Source organism: Rhinopithecus roxellana, chromosome 16, assembly GCF_007565055.1.
Source record: "Rhinopithecus roxellana isolate Shanxi Qingling chromosome 16, ASM756505v1, whole genome shotgun sequence".
Taxonomy (NCBI): Eukaryota; Metazoa; Chordata; class Mammalia; order Primates; family Cercopithecidae; genus Rhinopithecus; species Rhinopithecus roxellana.
In genome coordinates this window covers 108,272,563-108,297,183 of record NC_044564.1, presented here as the reverse complement: position 1 = coordinate 108,297,183, position 24,621 = coordinate 108,272,563, and the positions used below count along the sequence as shown (strand labels likewise).

Sequence of the window (24,621 nt, the reverse complement as noted above, 5' to 3'; positions counted from 1 at the left end):
TAAGTATCTTGAACTTCCTGTCTGGGTAACTGCGGGATAGTCTCTACATCCCAGGGGTGAGCTGTAACATATTCTTTTTTATGGCATCTTTTTGGCTGACTATGGGAGAAATGTGTGTTGATCTACTTTATTATCCATATAAAAACAAAGTTGGGTTAAACCACTACTTATATTAGCAAAAATGTACTTTTTGTAGATGTGTTGTTTATACAAATCCTGTGAAACATTTAGACAAGAACTTTTATGTTCTCCAACTTGAAATAACTTTACCTGCCTATATAGTCAGATAATTTTGAGCATTCTGATTTTCGATCAAATATATGGGTGTTTGGTGATCATTGAGTTTCACCTTATAGACATTGCTTGGTACTTTTAGATGAACAAGTATTTCATAATGATTTATTTTCTGGTGATATTTGATAATCTGTTCGTGTTGCAGAATCAAGTAAAGATAGGAGAGAAGGTTGGAACAGAGATGTTAATATAAACGAAGGTACATATAGACTCAATTTAAGCTAAATCTCTGAATGGGGAAACAAAGAACTCATCATTCAACCAACAACACATATTCTTAATACATTGCCTTTAACTTGCTATACAATGCCAAAATAACTCCATTCAGATAATAGTGATAATTATATATATTGTGGGTTCTGGTTACTGTTCTTCTTATTGATATTGTGGTGAAGGGAAAAAATCATTTTTCCTGCTGCTCATGTGAGATGGTTAGAAGGTATAACAATAGTATCTTTTTCAGTGTTTGCTTTCTCTTTTGTTATATGAAAAATAATTTTTAAGTAGGCTGGGGGAAGTTCCGGAATAAGTCATCCATCATCATCTTTATCCTCCCTGTAGCAATTCTATTTTATATTTTCTTAAAAATCAAGCAGGAAGCAACCCTCAAAGTGAGACTTTTAATTTATTGCTGGAAGCGGTAGTCTCCGAAGATTTTCAGCTCTCTAATGTGTGAATGATGAGCTTGGCCGGTGGAGCAGCAACAAGGGAGATAAATTAGTCCTTCTGTAGCTTACCCTGAGAAAACATAAATAGAAGTCTAAAAATCTGGGAGAGGAAAGGTGTTTTTTTCTTTTTCTTGTTGTATTGTTGTTCTTATTTTGCATGGAAGTTTAGCATGTATCAGTGACCTCTCAGAAACAGGCAGGCAAAAGGGAAGGAAAACAGGACACAAGACATCAAGGGGGAAGGAGGTGAATCTCAAAGTGGCTCTCATGTTTCTCATGTATTTCATTCATCAGACACTTATTGTTTACCTATATTATTCCAGGTACTGTAACAAGGATATCACAAAACTTGGCAAAAAAGGTCAACTTGACTAATGAATATCTTTTCACTGTTTTTTAATTTTGAAAGAATTTAATCACAGAAAATAATTGACATCCCTGCACCTGCCATCAAGACAAAATCTTAAAGTTTTGTCATACTTGCTTCAAATGTTTTTGTCAAGGAAAATAAAATGTTACAGATATGGCCAAAATCCTATTGTCCTGAAGCCAGAAGTCATTATATGTATGAACTTTGGGGTTTCTTTTCCCTATATCTTTCCTATGCGTATTTTATATTTTCCAAAATATGTATGTATTCACAAATAATATTTTAGGAAAATTTTACATAAATGACACTATGCTGAACCTTTCTTTTGCAACTTGCCTTTTCGTTCAACATTATGTTTCTGAGATTTATCCAAATTGGCAGTCCATTCATTTTAATTGTTGCAGTTTATCGTATTGTGCAAATATACCTACTGAGGGACTGTTTATGCGTTTGTTTGCTTAATATGCTTTTTCACTGTCATAAATGTTTTTGCAGAAAATATTCTTATTTTTGTCTCTGTGTGCATATATGCAAGAGCTCTCTTAGTATGACACATAGCAGAATTGCTAGGGGATAATTACATTTGCCAGTTGTTTTCTGCTGCATTATAGAAGCAACCTTGATATTTGTATATCCGTTTCTTTGAAGAAATTTTAAAAACCTCTATTATTACTTTTATGAGTATGTCATATATTCTGTAGCTTTTTTTTCAATTACATCATCTGTAAGTGGCAGCACATTTATTTCTTCTTTTCCAATTGTCATGTCTTTACTTTCTTGCCTTGTCTTAATGCTTTGGTTAAGACCTCCCCTGCAATGTTGGATAGAGGCAGTGGTGGAGAACATCTTTGCCTTGTTGCTGACTTTAAAGAAAATACTTCAAGTGTTTTACTATTGAATTATGAATAAATGTGGATTTTTACTTTTATCTTGCTCCCTACCATCATCTAAATTTTGATTACTTAATTTGTTGTAATCCCACATTTCCTTCCTTTATTGGTTATAAATTATAGATATTTCTTAAAATTACTTAAATATTTTAAATATACATACTTGACAACACAAACTGAAGTTCATCAATAGCTCCATGATTCTCTTAAACAAGCAATGACTGTTCTTTGACTACTTAGAGCTCTTATATGTCATCCTTCATTTTTATATTTTCCTTAAATTTTTCACCTTTTTTTCAGTTGGGCTTCTTTGAATTTACCTGTATTCATCAGTTTCTTTGCTTACTATTCCTCTCCTACTGTAATTTCCTCATGAAGTTTATCCTTTAGCAATGCTTTCAGCAAGAGTCTAGTACTGTTGATGAAGAGATTCAAACTCTGAAAAGATCTATTCTGAGCTAAATATGAGTGACCCCACCCCGTGACACAGCCTGCAGGAGACCCTGAGAACATGTGCTCAAGGCGGTCAGGGTGAAGCTTGGTTTCATACATTTTAGGGAGATACGAGACATCAATCAAAGACATGTAAAATATACATTGGTTTAGTCCAGAAAGTGGAACAGCTCGAAGGGGAGAGCTTCCAGGTTATAGGTAGATTAAAAAAATTTCTGATTGGCAATTGGTTGAGTCATTATCAATAGAAAGGAATGTCTGGTTTGATAAGAGGCTATGGAGACCAAAATTTTATCATACAGATGAAGCCTCCAGGTAGCAGGCTCCAGAGAGAATAGATTATAAATGTTTCTTATCAGACTTAAAGTGTGTGTAGATGGTAAATGCTGGTCAGCTTTTCCTGAATTCCAAAAGGGAGGAGGGTATAATGAGGCATGTCTGACCCTCCAACCTTGTCATGAGTTGGGGGGTTAAATCCCCACCCCCTTTTTTGTGCTCTGAACTTTCAATATAATATGTCAAAGTGTGAATTTGTACTATCTAGGATTTATTGTGTATCTTGAATATTAAGTCATGTTTGTCACTAGCTCTGTAAAACTCTCAGCCATTGCTGCTTCAGATATTTTTTCTGCAACATCTATGTGTGTCTTCTCATTCTTTCACTCCATCTCTTAGCCCATCTTGTTGCTGTTTATTTAATTTCCAGAAATTCTATGTGTGTTTTTTAAAATTATTTTTATAGTGTCATTTTCTGTGCTTATGGTTTTCTTTTGTCTTTAATTATATTAAATGTAATTATATATTTTCAGATTGTCCTATTACCTGAAATTATTGGCACTGTGATCCTCCTGTTGGTTGTGTCTGCTGTCTTTAGCTCATGCTGGACTGTTTCCTTATATTTGTGGTTTTGGTTTAGCTCCAGTTTAGCAGAGCTTACTTCTTCTGTAAGGTTCATGTAGACCTTAGGTGTTGAGAGTATCACTTTGGAGGGATTTTTCATAAATGTTTGTTGCCCTTGGGTTTAATTTCCATATTCAGCAACCAAACTTGCAAAGTCTCAAACGTATAGTCAAAGTTGATCTTTCCTTGAGTCTTCCTATACCAGCAGGTGGATTATATAGAACACTTTCAGTTTACCTGTGAATTGAAAGGGAAGGAGAGAGGATAACCATTGTTTGTAGATATTTGCAGTGGAACGTTTTCATGGCATTTTTGTTTCATGAATGCATTCATTCGTTCATTCACTTCGTTCAAACACTTATTCAGTAACTACATTTTTCCCCAAGACATTATGTCTTTTGCCGTTTTGGATACTTTACATAGTAACTACCCCTCTGTAACTTGGATCTCACTAAGTTCTTCGTAAAGCCTGGACTGTTGGGCCACGCTTGAAATGTGTGTGACAGATCCAGGGTGGGAATGAGACACACATAGGCTGCTCATAGTGGAATGCTGATGTGCATTCTCTTGGTGATTTTAATTGTATGAGCAGAGTTTTGACTCGGGGATGTTTTTTTATTTGTGGCAGTTGGTGAGGAGAACAGATGCCAACCAGCATCGATAATTCAAAGTTGGTGAGGACTGAGGAGCCTGCCTGGGACTCACCCAGAAGGCTGAAATGGTGGTAGAGAAGCTGCCTGACAGTACGGCAGGCAACATAAAAGGTCTTATAGGGATCCCAAGTCAGGAGCAGCATTGCCCTGGTAATCCTTGAATTTCTTATAGACCAAAAGGAGAAGTTAAGATGCCACTGGAGAGAGAACAAAGTTTGTAGATTACGAGAGCACCTACAGGGAAAAGTTGAAAGGCAGAGGATTCACAGTGGGAGGAAAGCAGAATGGACCAAGAAGTATGTGTAATGGACATGGCAGGCAGTTCTGGAAACCAAATCCTTAAATGACAGACATTCAGAAAAATTTCTGTTTTGTACATCTCCCAGTTGCAACTGATCTTGAAATATATCTTGTAGTCCTGGCCAAAGCCCTTAAAAATAGGATAGTGATTTTAAAGGCCAGCATATAAACTTTTCTATCGCTCATCAGACAGAATCACTAAAATTTGAAGATAGTCCACAATGATATTTCTGGCTGACAGGTCATAGCTCTTTACTGCTCTGGTTCTACCAGAGCAAGCTGAAACAATGCTGAGCCAGACAAAAGCTAGAGGAGTCAGATGATGCAGGAAAAGGAGAAAATTGACAATCTTTAATGAACATGAGGACATTTATTTTCTCATCATTTTTTTCTCCTTAAACTCATAATATTACTTTTTGTTAGAATAAAGGTACTTAAACATACCCAAAATATTAAAAATAGAGATAAAAATTCAGATAGTCTGTGATTTTCATTCTTAGTCCTTTTTCCCTTCCTTCTGCCTTCCCTTCTTCTCTCCCATTCCACTTCTGATACTCTTTCTCTCTTCCTGCTTTCTTCCTCTTTCCTTTTTTTCACTGCCATTTCAGCAACACTTCTCATGCTTGAGGTTATCTTTGTAAAAAGGATTTCTCTGAGGAAAAACACATTATAATTGGTGAGTGAAACATCTGAAAAACAAGAATGTAAACTTCTTGAGGTCTCTCATGCCTTCTCACAGCTAATACCAGGCATATTTTCCAAAATGCTTAAGACTGAGAAGTCCTGTTTGACAGATCTTCCCAGACATTGGTGGATTCCTCTAAAGACAATTTTACCGTTTTCTCTATGAAACCATTAACAACTCAGCCAAGTCTCTTTTAAATATATTTGTGCTAATAGCAAGTCTAAGTGGAGCTTAATTGCCATAGCAGACAATATTAAGTACCAGGAATTGGACAGAATGAATGAAATTGTTGTCTGATGTGTACAGGTCTGACAGTTTTATCATTTTGATGGTTGCTCATACTTGCAATTTTTATTGCCTATTTTTGACAACTCATTTTTCTCAGCTTGAACCTAGCAGGATATTGTTATAAATTGCAGATTGCAGATAAATAATATCATGAAGTTCAGCAAGAACTTGATGATCTCGAGTGTCTTTCTCTGGGGCCAGAACTTAAGGAATTCCACATCATCACTTTTGAACTATGAATGCCATTTCAATGTTTCCCTTGTTTTGTGTGTCTCAGGTTTTGAAAAACGAATGTCTCTTGGCCTTGCTTTGGCCGTTTACTTGCAGGTACCCAATTCAGCAGTGCTGACTGCCCTGTTCCTGAGACTTAGATTGCAACTCTTATATTTTTACATTTAAGTAACATCGAAAGCTTTTTCTCTAAAGAAGCAAAAGAGGCTTTTTAAAAACTCTACTGGATCTTAATTTTATCCTTATACAGAATGAGTGAGAAGAGAAAATAATTTGATGTCAAAAGCACAGGGTTTGAGTCCTGGCTCTGCCATTTATTGCTAGTATAAACTTGGGGAATTTCTTTGGACCCCAATTGCTTCATCTGTGAAATGGAAATAAAAATGACTTCCTTATGGGAACTTTTGGGGAAAGAAATGTGGCAATGTACCTGAAAGTGCTTGCCAAGAGGTAGGTGATTAATAAGTATTAACATGAAAATAATGAAAAACAGCTTCTACCCAATATAAAACAATGAAGATGAAAAGTAAACCAACCAAACACACACACACACACACACACACACACACACACACACACACACAACCTTGACACTAAGAGAGGTATTCTGTATAGTTTAATCCCTAAAAATGTGACATTGCTGGGCTAGAATATTTTTATAATATATATTAAGGTAGTTACTGAATAAGGTTTCAAACAAAGTAATAAAAATTTCTGAGAGTCTTTTAAATTGCAGTGACAAATATAAAGTACTTTTGCATGCATTTTCTTACTTAAACATCATTTGACTAGTGTTTGCAACATCGGAACAAGGACAATACCAATATTCAAGTATCTATTTTTCATGGTATTGAAATATCAGTGTTAAGTTCTAAAATGAGCTATGGTTTCCATCATCCTTTATCCCTGTCTTTAGATGCTCTTCCAATTGAGTTAGAGTTCCTCTGTTCTTCAGCATTGAGGCTCTCCAAGTACAGTATTTTGAGATAAAGTCCCCTGTTAAAATAAATTGTCACAAAGAAGAGAAGAGAATGTAGGACTAAGAAAATGGGTCTGGCACTGGAGGGCAAGGAATCAGGAAAGAAGGAAATACTGCTCTCAATCAGGTGGTTAGATTCCAAGGGAAGGACTGGGAGTTGAGCATGGAAATATCCCACCCCTGGTCTTTCTATAATTCCCCTACTATCCCCTTTTCCTATTTTCCTTAATGGTTCATCCTTCTCTCCCCACCCTGCCCTTTCAGAGATAATAAAGACCCAATCTGACTCTGGGTGGGTGGGGGGCGGGGGCAGGAATACAAATCTCATAAGATACACAGCCTCACTAGTAATCTATAAAATGGTAATGATAATAACTGTAACATACCATGGAAGGATTTTGAACAAGAAGGGATAAGGTCAGAATGAAAGTGCCTTTGCTCTTGTCAACATTTTGACGAAATAGATAAATCTGCACATATCTTAAGATATATTATTCAGGTTTCAAATTTTTTATGGCCCCAAATATTGGTGTTATATCATTAAATACACCATATGTGACATGTGTGTGGCATTTTAGTATAAAACTGGAGTACTAAAAAAAAATAGGATAATATTGACCCTATGCAATAGAAATTCATCTTCACTTTTTAAATTTCAAATGTAAAGGTATACAGGAGATAATTGGTTTACTTAAGGCTACATTGCCAATGGATGTTACAGTTGAGATTTAAATGTAACATAAATGCAACTCTTATATTCCTTCTACTACAAATATATAGGCATAATTATTGGTCTCAGAGTCACATTCAGGAAGTCAACTTTCTCCACTGGATAACAAAGATAGAGTAAGGAAGTCCTTTCTGATATGTTCAGACATACAGAAATGTTACAATATGAACTTTCTACAATCTGCCCTCCTTTAAGAGCTTAAAGAATATTTTTATATTTTAATCCAGGTAAATCTCAACTATCTGGAACTCTTGATACAGGCTCATTTTGTTTGATGGAGGTTTAGCTGATAGGAATCAGAAAACTCCTTTGATGTCTATAACCGTTGGGTAACATTCTTTTAAAAATGTATTTTGAGTGATTTCAAGCATATTCTATATAATAAAACATAATAATTACTCAAGTACTTACAACCCAGCTATATAAAATCTTAACATTTTGACATTTGGTTCAGATTTAAAATAAAATAATAAAAGCATAACTGATATAGTTGAAGCTCCCATGAACCCTTCCATACAGGATCTTGTCTTTCTCTGCCTCTCCAGTGATCATCACCAAACTGAATTTGATGCATGTAGTTTTCTAAGATTTGAACAATTTTCTAAAATGCATTTACTTTTACCTTAAAAAGTTCAAAATACTGACTGGGCATGGTGGCTCACGCCTGTAATCCCAGCACTTTGGGAGGCCGAGGCGGGTGGATCACCTGGGGTTGGGAGTTTGAGATCAGTCTGACCAACATGGAGAAACCCCGTTTCTACTAAAAATACAAAAAATTAGCCGGGCATGGTGGTGCGTGCCTGTAATCCTAGCTACTCGGGAGGCTGAGGCAGGAGAATCACTTGAACCTGGGAGGCAGAGGTTGCGGTGAGCCAAGATCAAGTGCCACTGCACTCCTGCCTGGGCAACAAGAGCGAAACTCCGTCTCAAAAAAAAAAAAAAAAAAAAAAGTTAAAATGCTGAGCACAATCACATGTAGTTTCGAAATAAGGTATTGAACACAGGTTGTGACTGTAGGCTATCACAGTTGTAGATGTTAGGAAATTGGACCAAATACATATATTGACCCAGGCTAAATATTCTAAATTGGCATTTTAAAAAAATCTCTGCTAAAACTGACCTTAATAATTAGTATGTGATAGTTTTGCCATAATAACAGACTGTGCCTAACTCTCTGTGGCTTAACATTCTTCACAAGCTGATTTCTCACACTGCCAGTCCCATGTATGTTGGTGTGAGAGCTTGTTCATCACAATCACTCAGAGACCCATCCTGTTGGTATCTCCATCTCAACAAGCTTTCACAGTCACTTTGGTAAAGGGAAACAAACAAACATGGTGATTCACAACACAGGCTTTTATAGCTTCATATTTAATTGATACAGGTCAGTTCCACTCACATTTTGTTAGCCAAAGCAATGGAAATGTGGCCATGCCCCACTTCAAAGAGAGTAGGGAATTGCATTCTACAAATATATTGAAGGGAACGAGATTCTTTATAGCCTAAATGACTACTACAGTTCCTTCATGGTTTAATCTCTTCCTACTGAAAAGTAAGTCCCAAATCATCCAGATAATAAAAGGTTTTACTTAGACATATTCTAGTTCATAAAGGCATTTGTGTGTGCTTGCTGGGTTTTTTATTCATTAAATAATTTATATAGTAAGTGGTGCTGATAGCATGCCCTGTCACTAAAGAGTTCAAGCAGAGACCAGTTTGCCAAGTGGTAGGAGGCTGAAGAGAAGATTCTAGCACTACATGAGTGACTGGACTAGAAGACCATTAACATTTCCTTATGACTCTGAGTACCTGTCATTCCAAAGACTACAGTCCTTGTGACAACCATATATCCCAAAGTATCTGGCATCTCCCAGCTTCTACGCCAGCTTTCCTCAATCTGCCACCTGCTTTATGTTGTTTTCCAGACCACCTTGTCCTTATGCTGTATACCATGTGGTAACATCACATGTTCCCTGTAAATTTCCCTGAGAATTAGCATTATAGTACTTTCAACCAAGCATTCTTCATAAAGTGGAATGAATACACCAATACTTTGATCTTCATAGAATTTTACATTGTTGCCTTACCTCATGGGGCATAGGCCCAGGCAACCATTCCAAGATAATGACAGACTCTGAAGTGAATATATATTTGTAAGAACTATAAAAGATAGCATCTTGCCTAATGCAGTGTATTATTTTGCATAGGTAGCTGGTAAATTCATTCTTTGCTTTGTGATGCATTTTTCTCTTGCTGAATTAATCCCTCTTTGAATATAATATCAACCAATCTAGACCATCGTTGACACATGTGGCTGGCCAAAGTATTAGAATTTCTCTTGAATCTTAATTCCAAAATTACATGAAGCATAATTTTTAAGCTAATGCAGTGCTATAATAATTTAAGACAACTGCCATTCTAATCTATCTCGGAACCTATAAAAACAGACTTTCTAGGAAGTCTACTTTTAAGAGGATGAAATATAAAATGGCAATCTTCAGAGAGTAGTTTGGCAATGTTTAGCAAAATTTTCAAGTCTTTGTATTCTTCTTAGGCCCCAAAAGAACACTCCTAATAATCTATCTTACTGAAATAATCATTAATATGACAGATTTTGCTGCAAGATAACATCACAAAATTGTTAATAATTATGAAAAATAAAATTCCCAATATTAAACTTCAGAGTATTGGTCTTAAAATTATTGTCCCTCTATATAGTGGAACACTATGCATTGATACAAAATTATATTGTTAAAGAATTAACCTCATGCAGAAATATTCAAATTAGATAGTTAAATGAATGCGGGAGACAATGGCTTCAAAGCAGTATGTAATCTGAGTTTCTCCAGGCTTCGCCAGTACATGAATATAGATGACAGTCATGGTATCAGTAAGAACTAAAATACCAGTATCTATTGCTCAGACCTGTTCACAGGAGATTCCAACAGCTCTACACAATTGCCCAGTTGAGCCTGAGATTTTCATCTGTTTTCATGAAGCAGTCTCTTGCCTTGTTACCCAAAGAACTAGCCACCTTTTTATCAACTTTGGTCATGCATGTCTGTTTTCTCAAGCAAAGAAACCATGTAAAGTTGCCTCACCCTGTCATTGCTAGCGTTACCTACAGGAGGGATGCTAATATTGACCCGCTAGTATTATACTTTCTCTACACAGAGGCGGGAAGAAGCTTTGCTCCCAAACTTGATGTCTCACTGTCACCTGAACATCAGTGGGGTGCTGTGTCTTAGGGACAAATATTTAAGGCAGACTTCCTTGTCTTTCCTACTATCATTTTTTCCTTTTACGTTCTCTATGCAGATTAATTCATAAAAATGGCTTTTGTGAACCATCAGACTCACTAACTTCTCAGATATGCCAGGTGTGTTAGTCATGGCAATAGATATTGCAAGCTCCAACCAGATAACCTCTCCATTCCAACTGGGCAAGGCAGATGTAAAATGTGATGCCTTTTTGGAATTATGTGCCTATCGAGTGTATGCCTAGAAAGAAAAGGTATGCACTAAAATCAGTGTCTTTTTCTGGGTGTTGGGATTAAAAACACATTTTGTGCATTAAACTTGTATTGCTTTTTATCAGAAAAAATAAAAACTATGTTTAAAGACTGCATTAAGTTATTGATGTGTGTAGTATGAAATACAGAATTCTTTATACAAAGTTAGAGACTGGTTATGTCTTCTGCGAGTTGAAAACTATTTATATTCACAAAAGATCCAAAGACTTATATCATTTCTCAAAGCACAATAGAAATAGAGTTTCTAATACCCGCTATTATTTTTACAACACATTCTATGTGGTTTTCACCAATGCCAAGCCTTAGAGAGTATGACTATAAATAATTATACTCACGTTTTACTTGTCAGTCTTGTTTAGGAAAATAAAAAATGTTTGAGTAATCTGAATTTCTTTTAGGTTAATAAATTGTTCATTATATCAAATAGTTTTCCCTTTTTTCAGTCTTAGTACTATATTTTCTACATATACTTGTGCATAGTTCTGGCCAGCATACCCACTAGTATTCTCAGTCTTTGTGGTACATGTTACATCAGTAAAGAATCTGCCCTACTCCCATCCCCATGAATGTATACCACCAAAAAAGTCCCACCCCACAGTTAATGATAAAAGCATAGACTCTTAGAGCTAAATAGGGCCTTAGATCACTTATGCAAATCCCTCATTTCAGATAAGGTAACAGATTCATAGAGGTTAAGTAACTTGTCTAAGATCATACAACTGATTATTAACTGAGTTCACAACCAAACCTGCAGGTCTTGATTCTGTCCCAATCAATGACAAATTTCATATTCAAAAATTTCAAAAGCTGGACTATAAAACTTACTTCAAAATGTTTATAGCAAGAATGATTTCATAATGGGCAGTATGGTATATCTTCACATACGTAACATGAGAGGTGGAGCCTTCAAGATTAGGAGAGCCAGGGTCTACAAAGATTCTATAGGAGCTTCAAGTCACCTGTCTGAAGGGGTCAGGAAAGCCAACCAGAGGAAGTTCCATGTAGACCAATACCTGAAGATGGTGAGGTGGTATTCAAGTGAAGGTGGAGGCTCATGGGAGAAGGGCTTCAGAAGGAAACGATAGCTTGGCATGGACCAAAACTTATAAAGGTACTGAGGATTCAAAGAGCTGAAAGAGTTTCAAGTCTGGAGCTTAAAGGATGAGACGGGGAGTAGTGACAGAGAAGACTGGCAAGGTAGACAGAGGCCAAATCATACAGTACCTTGCAGGCCATATTATGCAGTTTATCGTAAGGGCTTTGGGAAACAAAAGCATTCTTGAATATTTTGAGTTTAGACCTGACCTGGTGATAAGAGATCACAGAAGTCATGCCAAGAACCTGGCACCATGGAAAAGGAGACATGAGCTGAGATTTTCACTGTTTACAATAGATTCCATATTCCTTCAGACTGCGGAATATCTTTCTCAGAGGGGAACAAGTGTCATAGCCCCAATGCTCTCACTGCCCACTTTCCCTAATACATAATAGACCAATAAAAATGTGAAAGGAACTTTGTTATTGAAAAACTTCTGAATATAAGGGATTGCATTCTGAACTACTATGTCACCCTTTCTTATAACGCAGGAAACTTAAAAACACAATCTCAATGGTTGGCCTAACTTTGATGCTTTGCAAAACTGCTTTGGTTTATCTGCTAGTCCCTGTGGCAGGGGCTTGAAAATATTTTCCCAAGATTTCTAACCAGCATATGTAAGTACAATAATTTTATTCTCTGTCCTAATGTCAACTCTTCTGCCTATTTTCTCCATAAATTTACTCCTTCAGCAGACCCTGTGTTAGAAAAATGTGGTCACTCTAGCATAAGGATATCTAATACTTTTTCTCCTGATGCATGATCTGTTGGATATAAAAGTGATTTGTTTCCCCATATAAGTAATTTTTCAGAATTGGACTGGCAAAGTGCTAACTCATCCATATACTCATTATATTTTCTTTATGAGCAACAGCTTATATTTGAAAAATGAGACACAGAAAAATAAGGTACATCTATGGCTGAGATACAGATCTTTATCTCTGAGGTACTAGTTAGCCTATATGGAGATTCATTAATAGCCTTTGGTTTCACTAGCACACTTTTTTCATACTGCAGCACACAGACCACTTGCTTTGGAGTGATCGGAGTTCTTGTTAAAATTCTGAACCCAACCACTGATTTTAATCAGAATGGGATGAAACTAGAGATTTGCATTTTATAAGTTTTCAGGTCATTCCAGTAAAGCTTGAGAACTAAATGAATAAAGAACCTCATTGTGGGAAGGTATACCAATAGAGTATGGGAGATGTTCATTTTCTCATGATCTCTCCCCAGGGGCTTTGCAAACAGTTCTGGAAAAGATAGAATTCTCTGTCCTCCGCCTGAGGCTGTTCTCCAGCTATAGGAGCATGCTAGGCCAACAAATAGACTATAATTGACGGGGCATATAGCACTCCCAGGAGCAACCCTCAACTAAAGAAGGAGGGCTGATGGTAGATAAATAATCCAGCTTCCTCATTCCTCAGTGGGATAATTCACAGGAGTTTGATACAGTCTCTGAAAAGATACCAGCAAAATAGAATGCCAGTTGCCCATAGTGATAACACACTCATTAATGGACTTCATTGGCTTCCCTCCCTTTCCCATCCCATCCCTTTGGGAAGTGATCCCATCCAACATGCTTCCTGAGATCACTTCACAAATAAACTGCTTAGGCCCACATCATTGTCTCAAAGTTCACTTTCTGGGAAACCCAGTAAGGCAGAGAATACATAGAGAGTAGAAAAACTTTATTCTAGCAAAACTAGGTGATAAGATTTGAAGATTGAGGGTTAAAACAATTTTTAAAGAGATTTGAATTAAATCTGAGAGCTGTGTGACCCAGGGTACTTATTACCTAATTAAAATTAAGTCAGTGTAGACAATTTCATTTTATTTATTTTTCATGTTGTATGCCATTATTCCTGTGTAGGTCCCCATCCTTCTGTGAAATTTAATGTGTTCCACATCCTTCTCAACCAATGCATTTTAATCATTTGATATTAAACCCTGCAACTTTTCCTTGAGAACATCTTCAGATTTTCTGGGGATAAATATTTGGTATACATTGCATGGAATGTATATAACTTAAAAATTCATTAATTTTCTTTTGATATTAGATAAAATAATCACAGAAAAAAAGTAAAGACTCATTTTCCCTGGAACTACATGTTATTAGACCCAATTTCAATTTCCCAATCCACTTGTGCTGCTGTAAGAAAATACATGAGCCCGAGTAAATTATAAAAAAACAGAAAAGTATTTTTCATGGTTCTGGAGGCTGGAAAGTCCAAGATTAAGGTGCCAGCAAAGTATTTTTCATGGTTCTGGGGGTTGGAAAGTTCAAAATCAAGCTTGTCTGGTAAGGGCTGCATCCTCTGGAGGGGACAAACACCATGTCCTCCCATGACAGGACAAAAGGGCAAGAGAGCTGAATGCTGCGTGAAGCCTCTTTCATAAGGACCTAAATTCTATTTGAGAGAGGAGCCCTCAGAGTCTAGTCATCTTTTAAAGTCCCACCTGTTAATACTATCACTTTGGCCATTAAGTTTCAACACCCAAACTTTGGAGGAGACATTGAAACCATTAGCACCTAATAATTTCCACTCTATACTGTTAAAATATAAGTTCCTCTTAGCTGATATTTCCTCAAACTCTTCTTTAGCATCTCCTAAGATGAAACACTTTGAAACTAAAATATAGTATGCTTTATTTTCAGCTCTGGAGTAAGACAGCATAGTATTTTAGGGAAAGTTTGGATTTGAGGGTCTGACAAAATATCTGTATGACCTTCAGCAGGTTACTGACTATCTCAGACTTTGTTTTCTAAACTATAAACAGGTAATAATGATAATACCTGCTTTACTAGGCTGTTTTCAGAGTTAAATAAAATAGAGTTTTTAAGGTGCCTAGAACCTGGCAGGCTACATGCTCAATAATCATTAGCTCACAAGACAATCCAGCTAGAGCCAATATGAAAAAGCCAGCCTTGTATCAGTTCAGGGGTGTCCTTCAGGTTTCTTATCACATAGTTTAATCCAACTTACTCTATTATGTCGTTCATTCAGCAACTCATCTTGGGGTAAGAGTTATTTATAGGATTCTGTGTGGTAAATGTCTGTGACCTGCAAACATGTGATTGACTTTGGCATGATCCCTAGCTCAAGTGAAAGCTCAAAGGGCTGGCTTCTCAACCTAATGACATGCACAGAATTTATTCAATTTGTTTTCTTCCCACAGAAATTAGCATACTTTGACATAACTGAGTGAAAAGAAAAAATAAATGCTTTTGACACTCTTCAAACACAAGATGCAAAATAGTGAATCAATTAGGTCCAAGCAATTTGGAGGTTTATGAGCCCACTCTTGCCCCTAAAAAAACAAGAAGTTGCACGAAATTTTTCCCTTTGGATTGGTCATGCAAACTTGCATTATATAAGCAATGACAAATTTTCTGACACATGCTTCCAAGGAAAATTAAGACCTTGGTTGGTTGTTTAATGTACATAATGTGACTGCTTAGCCTATTTGAGAACATCATGCTATAGAGAATTTCATGGTGAGTTCTTACTGGCAAATTCTACTGTTCATTGTGAGAATCCTTTATTTGTGAAAATGTTTTTTTTATTGCATACATCCCTTATCCTCCCAAAATATTTTGTCTTCTCTTGTCTTACCTATGTGGTTGCATATTTGGAAGTCTAGTCATCCCTCCCTGGCCTCAACCTTTTGAGGACTGGGGTAATATCATTTCCATCTTCATATCCCTCAAGGCTTGCTATTGAACAGTTATGTGCACAAAGTATATGCTTGTCTTAGACTGGATTTCTCCAGAAGCCGACCCTAAAATGAGGATTTGAATACAAGTACTTTATCTGGGTGGTAATCCCAGGAAGTACTGTAGAGAGCATGGAAATGGAAAAGAAATGAAGCTGATACAGGGTGCATTAAAGAGCAGCCTCTCATTGTGGAGAAATGGGGCTCTGTGCATGCTGGAGATTTCTAGTAGGCTGCCAGAATATGCCTCAGAGTTCTCCCAGCTGAGGGGCAAGAAAGCTGGAATATCTGTCATATGGTAGCTACACTGTTGTTTGAGGTTTATTCCCAGAGGCATTGAATTTTGGGCACTTTGGCCAACCTTGCATACAGTCAGTGTACTTCTGAATCTCAGAAAACCCTCAGGCACAGATTCATTCTTGTAAGAAAATGGCGAGTACCAAGGGACTAGGGCAGGGCACTAGCTGCCTCTGCAGTAATGCTCAAGAAACTTCTATTGCACAGAATTGAATGGAAGTTGCCGAGAGCTATAAGAAACGTCAAATAATCCCAAGACCTCAAATCATCGATTTTTTACAAACCTCTTGCACATACATGTTTTAAACAGTATCAACTCTGTCATTACTGAATGATTTGGGGGCAGTGCCACCTCTAAAAGCAACAAGGCAGTTTTTCTTCTAACACACTATTCTATCACATTATTGGTATGTCTTCTATACCCAGGCTATGTTACAGATGGAGCAATAAAAGCATTAGATTGGTGCAAAAGTAATTGCTGTTTTTGCCATTACTTTTATAGCATATTTTTTATGCTTTTTAAACCAAGCTATATAGTATTTCAGCAGAGACCTTGGCGGGGGGATAAAAGAGTTTATAGTCCTTTGGAAACAGTGCTGGGTCAGGAATCAGGGAATTTGGATTTTTGTCTTCATTCTTGTGTAAACTTGTAGCCACATGGCCTTGAAGAAATCACTCTGAAGCTTCTAGACTTCATTTTGCTCATCTGTAAAATGTACATATTGAACACTAAGGTTTCTTCCAGATTCAAGCATAATGATCCTATGAAATAAGGCAATGGGACTTATAAAAGTTATGTGGATCTAGTAGACATTGGGAGAAAAAAACTGGACATACATATGTGCAAATACATATATCTATTTGTAACGTGTATATAGATGTGTATATATGTCTATATACACATTATATAGATATGTTATATATCTATAGATCTAATATATAGATAGATAACTTCAGAAGTTATTTTTACTCTAAAAAGACAAATTTGATGGCATTCAGAATGTGATTTGCAAATTTTCTCTTTTCTCCTGAAAGCAAATATTCTCTACCACTTAGAAATGAGAACGTGTTTTTCATGTAGGATCAGAATAGGGAAGGGAATTTGAGAAAGAGTTATATCTTTGTTTTTCTTATTACTGGCCTGATTAAGTGGTCCAAGATAAATATCAGTGGAAACTTTGTGTGGATGTACTAAAATTGCTTCCCCTGTAATGCAAGTTTCTCTTAATTTCCCATTAGTCTTCAGAAGCTCAGAATTATACCAGTATAAAAGGATTCCCTATCTTTTCGTGTTAAAAAAATAAAAAGAAACCTTGCAGTTTACTGAGTTAACCTAAGCTTGGTCTGATAACCCAATATAAATGCAAGATTTTTTTGTTATTTGTCCTCAAGAGGTAGAGTCGTGTGAAAGGGGTAGTAGCAACCAGCTCAAGCCCATTGGAGATCTGTAGGGCTCACCTGCCCCAACCTCTATTTCCTAGAGGGCTTTATGTCACACTATGAATAAGGAAAATGAGGAGTTTCAAGATAAGGATGAAAATCATATTGTACTGGAGATGGCAAAGAAAAGGCAATTCACATTCTAGACCAGCTCTAAACCTAATCATCCCTGGCTTTGACTTTCCCACCTGGATCCTCTCCACCTGAATGCCTAGACTTTGCTGATGTTTAGCTGAAGATGCTGAGTAGGATTAGCTCTGATTTTAAGTTCCAGCCGGCCATATTGATGAGCATTCTGCAGCTGCTGTTTCCATATATTGAAAAAGCAAAGTCACAGCTGGGCTCTTCTGTTAGGGCTTGGCTACTGTGTGCACTTCCCTGGAGACCAACCCACTCCAAACTGGGTCTTGAGGGCTCTGGGAGTACTGAATGAATTTCTAAGCTTCTCTAGTATCTCTAAGGTGTTAGGTATTTTCTTATTGGGCTACTATGAATGAGATCCCAAAAGACCTTCAAGTCAAATTCAACTTTCGACTTTTTAAGGACTGAGAACATTTAGGTATATGAGATGCTCACCCCAGTCCAGTCTAGTTTACCGCAAATTAAAGTGAGTAAAACTCAATTTTACTAGGGTCCCTGAAAGAAGTTTAGGTTCTGTCTTTGGAGAGGTTTGTATATATGTGTGTGTGTTGGGGTGGCGGGGGAGGAGAAATGTGGTGACCAACTCATTCTGTAGTTGTGTGTGGATTTTATTTTTGTACCCTTTAAGGTACTCATGTCTCAAAGTTTTAAGTCCCTATTAGAAGAAAGAATGGAGTCATTACTGCTCACAAAATCCTTATGTATCTATTAGGGGGCTTCATATTCATGTTTTTATTTCTTTTGGCAGGTTATCTTATTCTACCCTGAAGGCATTAGAGCAGTGGTTTTAAAACTTCAATATGCATGAGAATCACTAGAAGAGTTAAAAAATGTAGATTCCTGATTCTCCTCTCAAAGACCAGATTCAGGAAAAGTGGTTGATTAGAAATTTAAATTTTAAATAATTGGCCCACCTGATGCTAAATGCTGTTGGCAGGTGGATCTTATTTTTTGAGAAAAACTATTTTAGAGAAGTTTATATGACAAATGTTTTTGAAAAATCTCTACCTAGAAGGGGCCCTGTCAATGCCAGAAATCGGATGTTTCTAAGAAGACATAAATCATAAATAAATAGTGCATTGCTATGTACAGGAAAATAAATAATAGGTATGAGCTATTCATCTGAAAGTCATTGTTGTTATTTGGGGACATATATGTATTTAAACATTTTGTTTCATATGTTCACCTTTTTTTTCGCGTTCATAAAGTTTACATTGACAAATTCCCTTTAGGTGTGGCAAATATAACCACTTAAGAGTTCTGTCATATCATAGACTACCCTGTGACCTTAAAACTGTTCAATCAGAGATTTTATGTAATAAACATTTATTAAACACATACTTATTGAAACTTTTATTTGTGCTGGACCCTATGCTAGGCACTGAAGTGATATCATATTTGAACTCTCCTGTAAGTGGTCTGTGAGTGTCCTGTACTTATAGGTTTGCGTAAAATAGCACAGGCTCAGACAAACATGAGTTTTACTAAAGCAAAGAGGTGCTGCTTACTTACTTTGAGTCAGCTTAGGCTACCGTAATCTTTCCTATAACTGGGAGGAAGGATATGCTCTATATCTCCTGAGAGAGACTGTCAACTGATGGTGGGAAGAGGGTAAGACAGTCGTGAGGGTGGAGAGTGTGTGTCCACAAATTATACCATCACATTTCCCCAAAGAGTCTGGCAAATGGGAGAATTGTCAAAGTCTTAGTGAATGCAGGATTTAGGGGAACTAGCTCATTTCTCAAAAATGATGGGATTGTAAAAGATTTTAAAACTAGTGACCTGTAATGATTTCTGGAGGCATTTTTAAACTTAGGACTTTGAGAAATGTCTGTTCATATCCTTTGCCCACTTTTTGATGGGGTTGTTTGTTTTTTTCTTGTATATTTGTTTGAGTTCTTTGTAGACTCTGGATATTAGCCCTTTGTCAGATGAGTAGGTTGCAAAAATTTTCTCCCATTCTGTAGGTTGCCTGTTCACTCTGATGGTAGTTTCTTTTGCTGTGCAGAAGCTCTTTAGTTTAATTAGATCCCATTTGTCCATTTTGGCTTTTGCTGCCGTTGCTTTTGGTGTTTTAGACATGAAGTCCTTGCCCATGCCTATGTCCTGAATGGTACTACCTAGATTTTCTTCTAGGGTTTTTATGGTATTAGGTCTAACATTTAAGTCTCTAATCCATCTTGAATTAATCTTCGTATAAGGAGTAAGGAAAGGATCCAGTTTCAGCTTTCTACTTATGGCTAGCCAATTTTCCCAGCACCATTTATTAAATAGGGAATCCTTTCCCCATTTCTTGTTTCTCTCAGGTTTGTCAAAGATCAGATGGCTGTAGATGTGTGGTATTATTTCCGAGGACTCTGTTCGGTTCCATTGGTCGATATCTCTGTTTTGGTACCAGTACCATGCTGTTTTGGTTACTGTAGCCTTGTAGTATAGTTTGAAGTCAGGTAGCGTGACGCCTCCAGCTTTGTCCTTTTGACTTAGGATTGTCTTGGCAATGCGGGCTCTTTTTTGGTTCCATATGAACTTTAAAGCCGTTTTTTCCAATTCTGTGAAGAAACTCATTGGTAGCTTGATGGGGATGGCATTGAATCTATAAATAACCTTGGGCAGTATGGCCATTTTCACGATATTGATTCTTCCTATCCATGAGCATGGTATGTTCTTCCATTTGTTTGTGTCCTCTTTTATTTCACTGAGCAGTGGTTTGTAGTTCTCCTTGAAGAGGTCCTTGACATCCCTTGTAAGTTGGATTCCTAGGTATTTTATTCTCTTTGAAGCAATTGTGAATGGAAGTTCATTCCTGATTTGGCTCTCTGCTTGTCTGTTACTGGTGTATAAGAATGCTTGTGATTTTTGCACATTAATTTTGTATCCTGAGACTTTGCTGAAGTTGCTTATCAGCTTAAGGAGATTTTGGGCTGAGACAATGGGGTTTTCTAAATATACAATCATGTCATACAGCCAACAGACACATGAAAAAATGCTCATCATCACTCGCCATCAGAGAAATGCAAATCAAAACCACAATGAGATACCATCTCACACCAGTTAGAATGGCAATCATTAAAAAATCAGGAAACAACAGGTGTTGGAGAGGATGTGGAGAAATAGGAACACTTTTACACTGTTGGTGGGTTTGTAAACTAGTTCAACCATTATGGAAAACAGTATGGCAATTCCTCAAGGATCTAGAACTAGATGTACCATATGACCCAGCCATCCCACTACTGGGTATATACCCAAAGGATTATAAATTATTCTACTACAAAGACACATGCACACGTATGTTTATTGCAGCACTATTCACAATAGCAAAGACTTGGAATCAACCCAAATGTCCATCTGTGACAGACTGGATTAAGAAAATGTGGCACATATACACCATGGAATACTATGCAGCCATAAAAAAGGATGAGTTTGCGTCCTTTGTAGGGACATGGATGCAGCTGGAAACCATCATTCTTAGTAAACTATCATAAGAACAGAAAACCAAACACCGCATGTTCTCACTCATAGGTGGGAACTGAACAATGAGGAAACTTGGACTCGGGAAGGGGAACATCACACACTGGGGCCTATCATGGGGAGGGGGGAGGGGGGAGGAATTGCACTGGGGAGTTATACATGATATAAACGATGACTTGATGGATGCTGACGAGTTGATGGGTGCAGCACACCAACATGGCACAAGTATACATATGTAACAAACCTGCACGTTATGCACATGTACCCTAGAACTTAAAGTATAATAAAAATTAAAAAAAAAAAAAAAAACTTAGGACTTTGTAAATACAACAATTATCTGTGAAGGTTTGAATCCATACTCAGGACAGGAAGATGTTCAGGACCAAGTCTTGTGAAAGAAAGACACACACACACACACACACACAATACTTATGTGATTTCCAGGTTCATACTCTCAACCTGATGGTTAACTTTCTGGAAGTTCACCTTTGAGTATAGATTATGCTGCAGGACTATATCTGAAAATGCATAGTAAAATGCCTGCTTTTTTGATCTGTTAACCCAAGACTCCCTTTGTTTTACTCTGCAGCCTGAGCTTTCTCCCAGAGTCTGAGCTCTCTGCTAGATGTTTGGGTGCCTTTTTTGTTCTGTGCTTTTGAATTGCGGGCACATTGCCCAGTCCTCTCTTGATCCACAGCAAGGGGGCAGAGCTGGGGATGGAGGACAGGATTGATTTAAACTTGGCTCATTTACCAGCAGAGTCTCTTCTTGAAAAGGGTTGGAAATGAAAATTGATTCAGCTCCCAACTACCACAGCTCGGTAGGTCTTTCCTCCTCATCTGTTGAATGTCTACCTATATGTGAGCTAATTATAATTTCCCTGTAACTACTGTCCATACCTGAAAGTACTCATTCCTCCAGGACTCAGAGCTGCTTCAAGGACTAAGCTGCACCAGGGCCAAAGAGATTTCAAGCACCACCAGGAGCTTGACATCCTTTGTAATGGCATAAAGTGGACCACCAGAGCAACCCCTCCATTGCCAAGTCAGGACTTATGTTGAATATAACCCCTGACACTGAAATCCTTCAAAAAGGGACATCACCGACCCCTTTCCACCCTAGGTTTGGAATATAAACATTCAATAAGTACTAATATTTTTCCTCTGTGATTTGCATTATCCTGATTACTTTCCAGATTGTACTATTTATAATTTATGATTATCTTAATTTTTATTTGCCTACTTTTCTATTGTATGTGTGTACCTTTCATAGACTGTAAGCTCCGTGTCTGACAAATTTAAAATAATAAATGTTGGCTCAGGGAATGAGTAGATAAACCTTTAAAGAAAAATCTAAATATTCAAACTTTTTCTTTCCCCTCACTAATTCCCCTTAAAAAAAAAAAAAAAAAAAAAGAAGGAAAATGAGACAGAAAAGGAACTAGAAGCTTTAGACCAGATTACCTGCAGAATTATTATTGCCCTCTACACTTTAGTCGTACCTAAATTGGAAGAATTAAGGAAAGCTGTCTTCAAACCCTTTATTCCTTAGTTCAGTTTTATCAAAGCCCAAATGGGGATTGGCAATCTTCATGCTCTGAGCAATTGGGTATTCTTTTTTCTTGGAGCCCAGATGCATTTTTTTTGAAAGTTGTTCCAGGGCCCTGAGATGAAGTGAGCGGGGGTGGGCGGTAAGAAGTAACTTGGCTAGGGCAAATAGAACCTAAGTGTCTTCCCCTTAAGTCAGCTCCCCTTACGAGACTGTGTGATACTGAGCCACCCCCATTCACCATGGAAAACAAACCCATCACTAATGGACTGTGTTTCGGCATATGAAGTAGTTGAAGACAATTCCTGATACCATTATCTACCTGTGTGGTCCTTTAGGAATTAGGGGAAGAAGAATTCTGTGCCTCTGAGAGATTTTGAAAAAAGAAAGAGTGCTTTTGGGTGGACAGGGGGACAGAATATATATCCAGAAGGAGATTATAAAAGAACCAGGTAAACAGGACCAGAGAAGGACTTCCAAGAGCCTAAGGGAAGGCCTCAAATGAAAAGCTAGAGGCCCTATTCTACCTACAAACATATTTCATTTGGTTCACACAGTGCTTATCAGGAAATCCAAATTCTGATGCCTCTTGCAAAATTGAAATATCTGGCAACACTGGGATCACATCCCATAGGGCAACAATATCCTGAAGCTGGGGTGCAGCTCCCCCTTTAAATGGAGCATATATTTTTTGGTTAACCAAGTCTCACTACTACCTCTACCTATTACCTTATATTCTCCCAATTTTACTCATTTATGTTGGTTCCAGTAGGCTGTGAGATTTCAACTCTTGTCTATGGAATAGATTGAGGATTTTTAAAGTGACAGTGTAGAAGTGAATGCACAGTCACTATCTGACTCCACTGGAGAGAACCAAAGGCTCTGAGAAGGTGTGGTTTTCACACAGTGATTAAAAGTCCTCTGGAGACACACATGGAGAATGTCTCTTGAACCTGAGCATTTGTCAGTGATGGAAAATTTCCTGGTAAATTTTTCACTCCCTGGTGATCATTTTCTTTGTTAGCATCCTTGGCTTTGCATTTTTGTCAATTTGTGCTGATGTCTCTGTAAACATTCTTACCTCTTTTGGACATTACAGCTATTCTTTAATCTTTATATTTCAACCTTCATTTGTTCCAAGTGGCTAAGTAGCTCTCTACTGGAAAATTTGCTTAGTCTCAGCAAATGTGCCTGTTATTAGTTCAGATTAGTTTTGCCAAATCACTGAATATAATATCCTTGGGGTAGAATAAATTAATACATTTGTAAAGGTTATTCCACTAAGTTTTTTTTCACAGTAGTCAGAAAAAGGAAATAGAACATTTATAATGGAGCCTTTGGAGTGGTTTTCTAAAAGACCCACAAAAATTCTAATTCATTGTAATTTGGTACCTTTCACATTTGCAGAGACAGATCACACTGGCCACTTCCACATCCTTTAGTGATTCCCACCTTTGACCAGGCTAAGAGAAAAGAAGGATCTGACTTGGGCATGCCATTTAGTCTGTCTGTGCCTTGGTTTTCTCCTTCACTTACTGTCACTTATTGAGCACATGTGGAGCATATTGGGCAAGAAAGGAGGCCTACCCTCAGCTCAGAAACTAATAAACTAAAAGAATTCATTAAAAAAATTGTTTTTCTGAAAGTGGGGTCCTGGACCAGTAGCATCATCATTACCTGGGGATTTTTTAGAAAAGCAAATTCTCAACACCCACTTCAAACCTAATGAATCAGAAAGTCTGTGGGGTAGGGCCCAGTAATTACTATTTTAACAAGCCCTCCAGGTGACTGTAACATGCATAAATATTTAAGAATGTATGTGTTCTATGTTCCATTTACAGAAACTAAATGAGTTTCTCCACAAAGCTTTCTCTGAAATGAAATGAATAAACTAAGCATGAGGTCTGTGAATTCAAAGAGGTGGACTTTTTCCTCTGTGAA

At 37.2% G+C, this 24,621-nt stretch overlaps 1 protein-coding gene across 3 annotated transcripts in view; it reads left to right on the top strand.

Moving 5' to 3' along the window:
* The window catches only part of PLPPR1 (phospholipid phosphatase related 1), a 307,286-nt gene that overhangs the window by 158,574 nt on the left and 124,091 nt on the right, over positions 1 to 24,621 (top strand). The window lies entirely within an intron of this gene.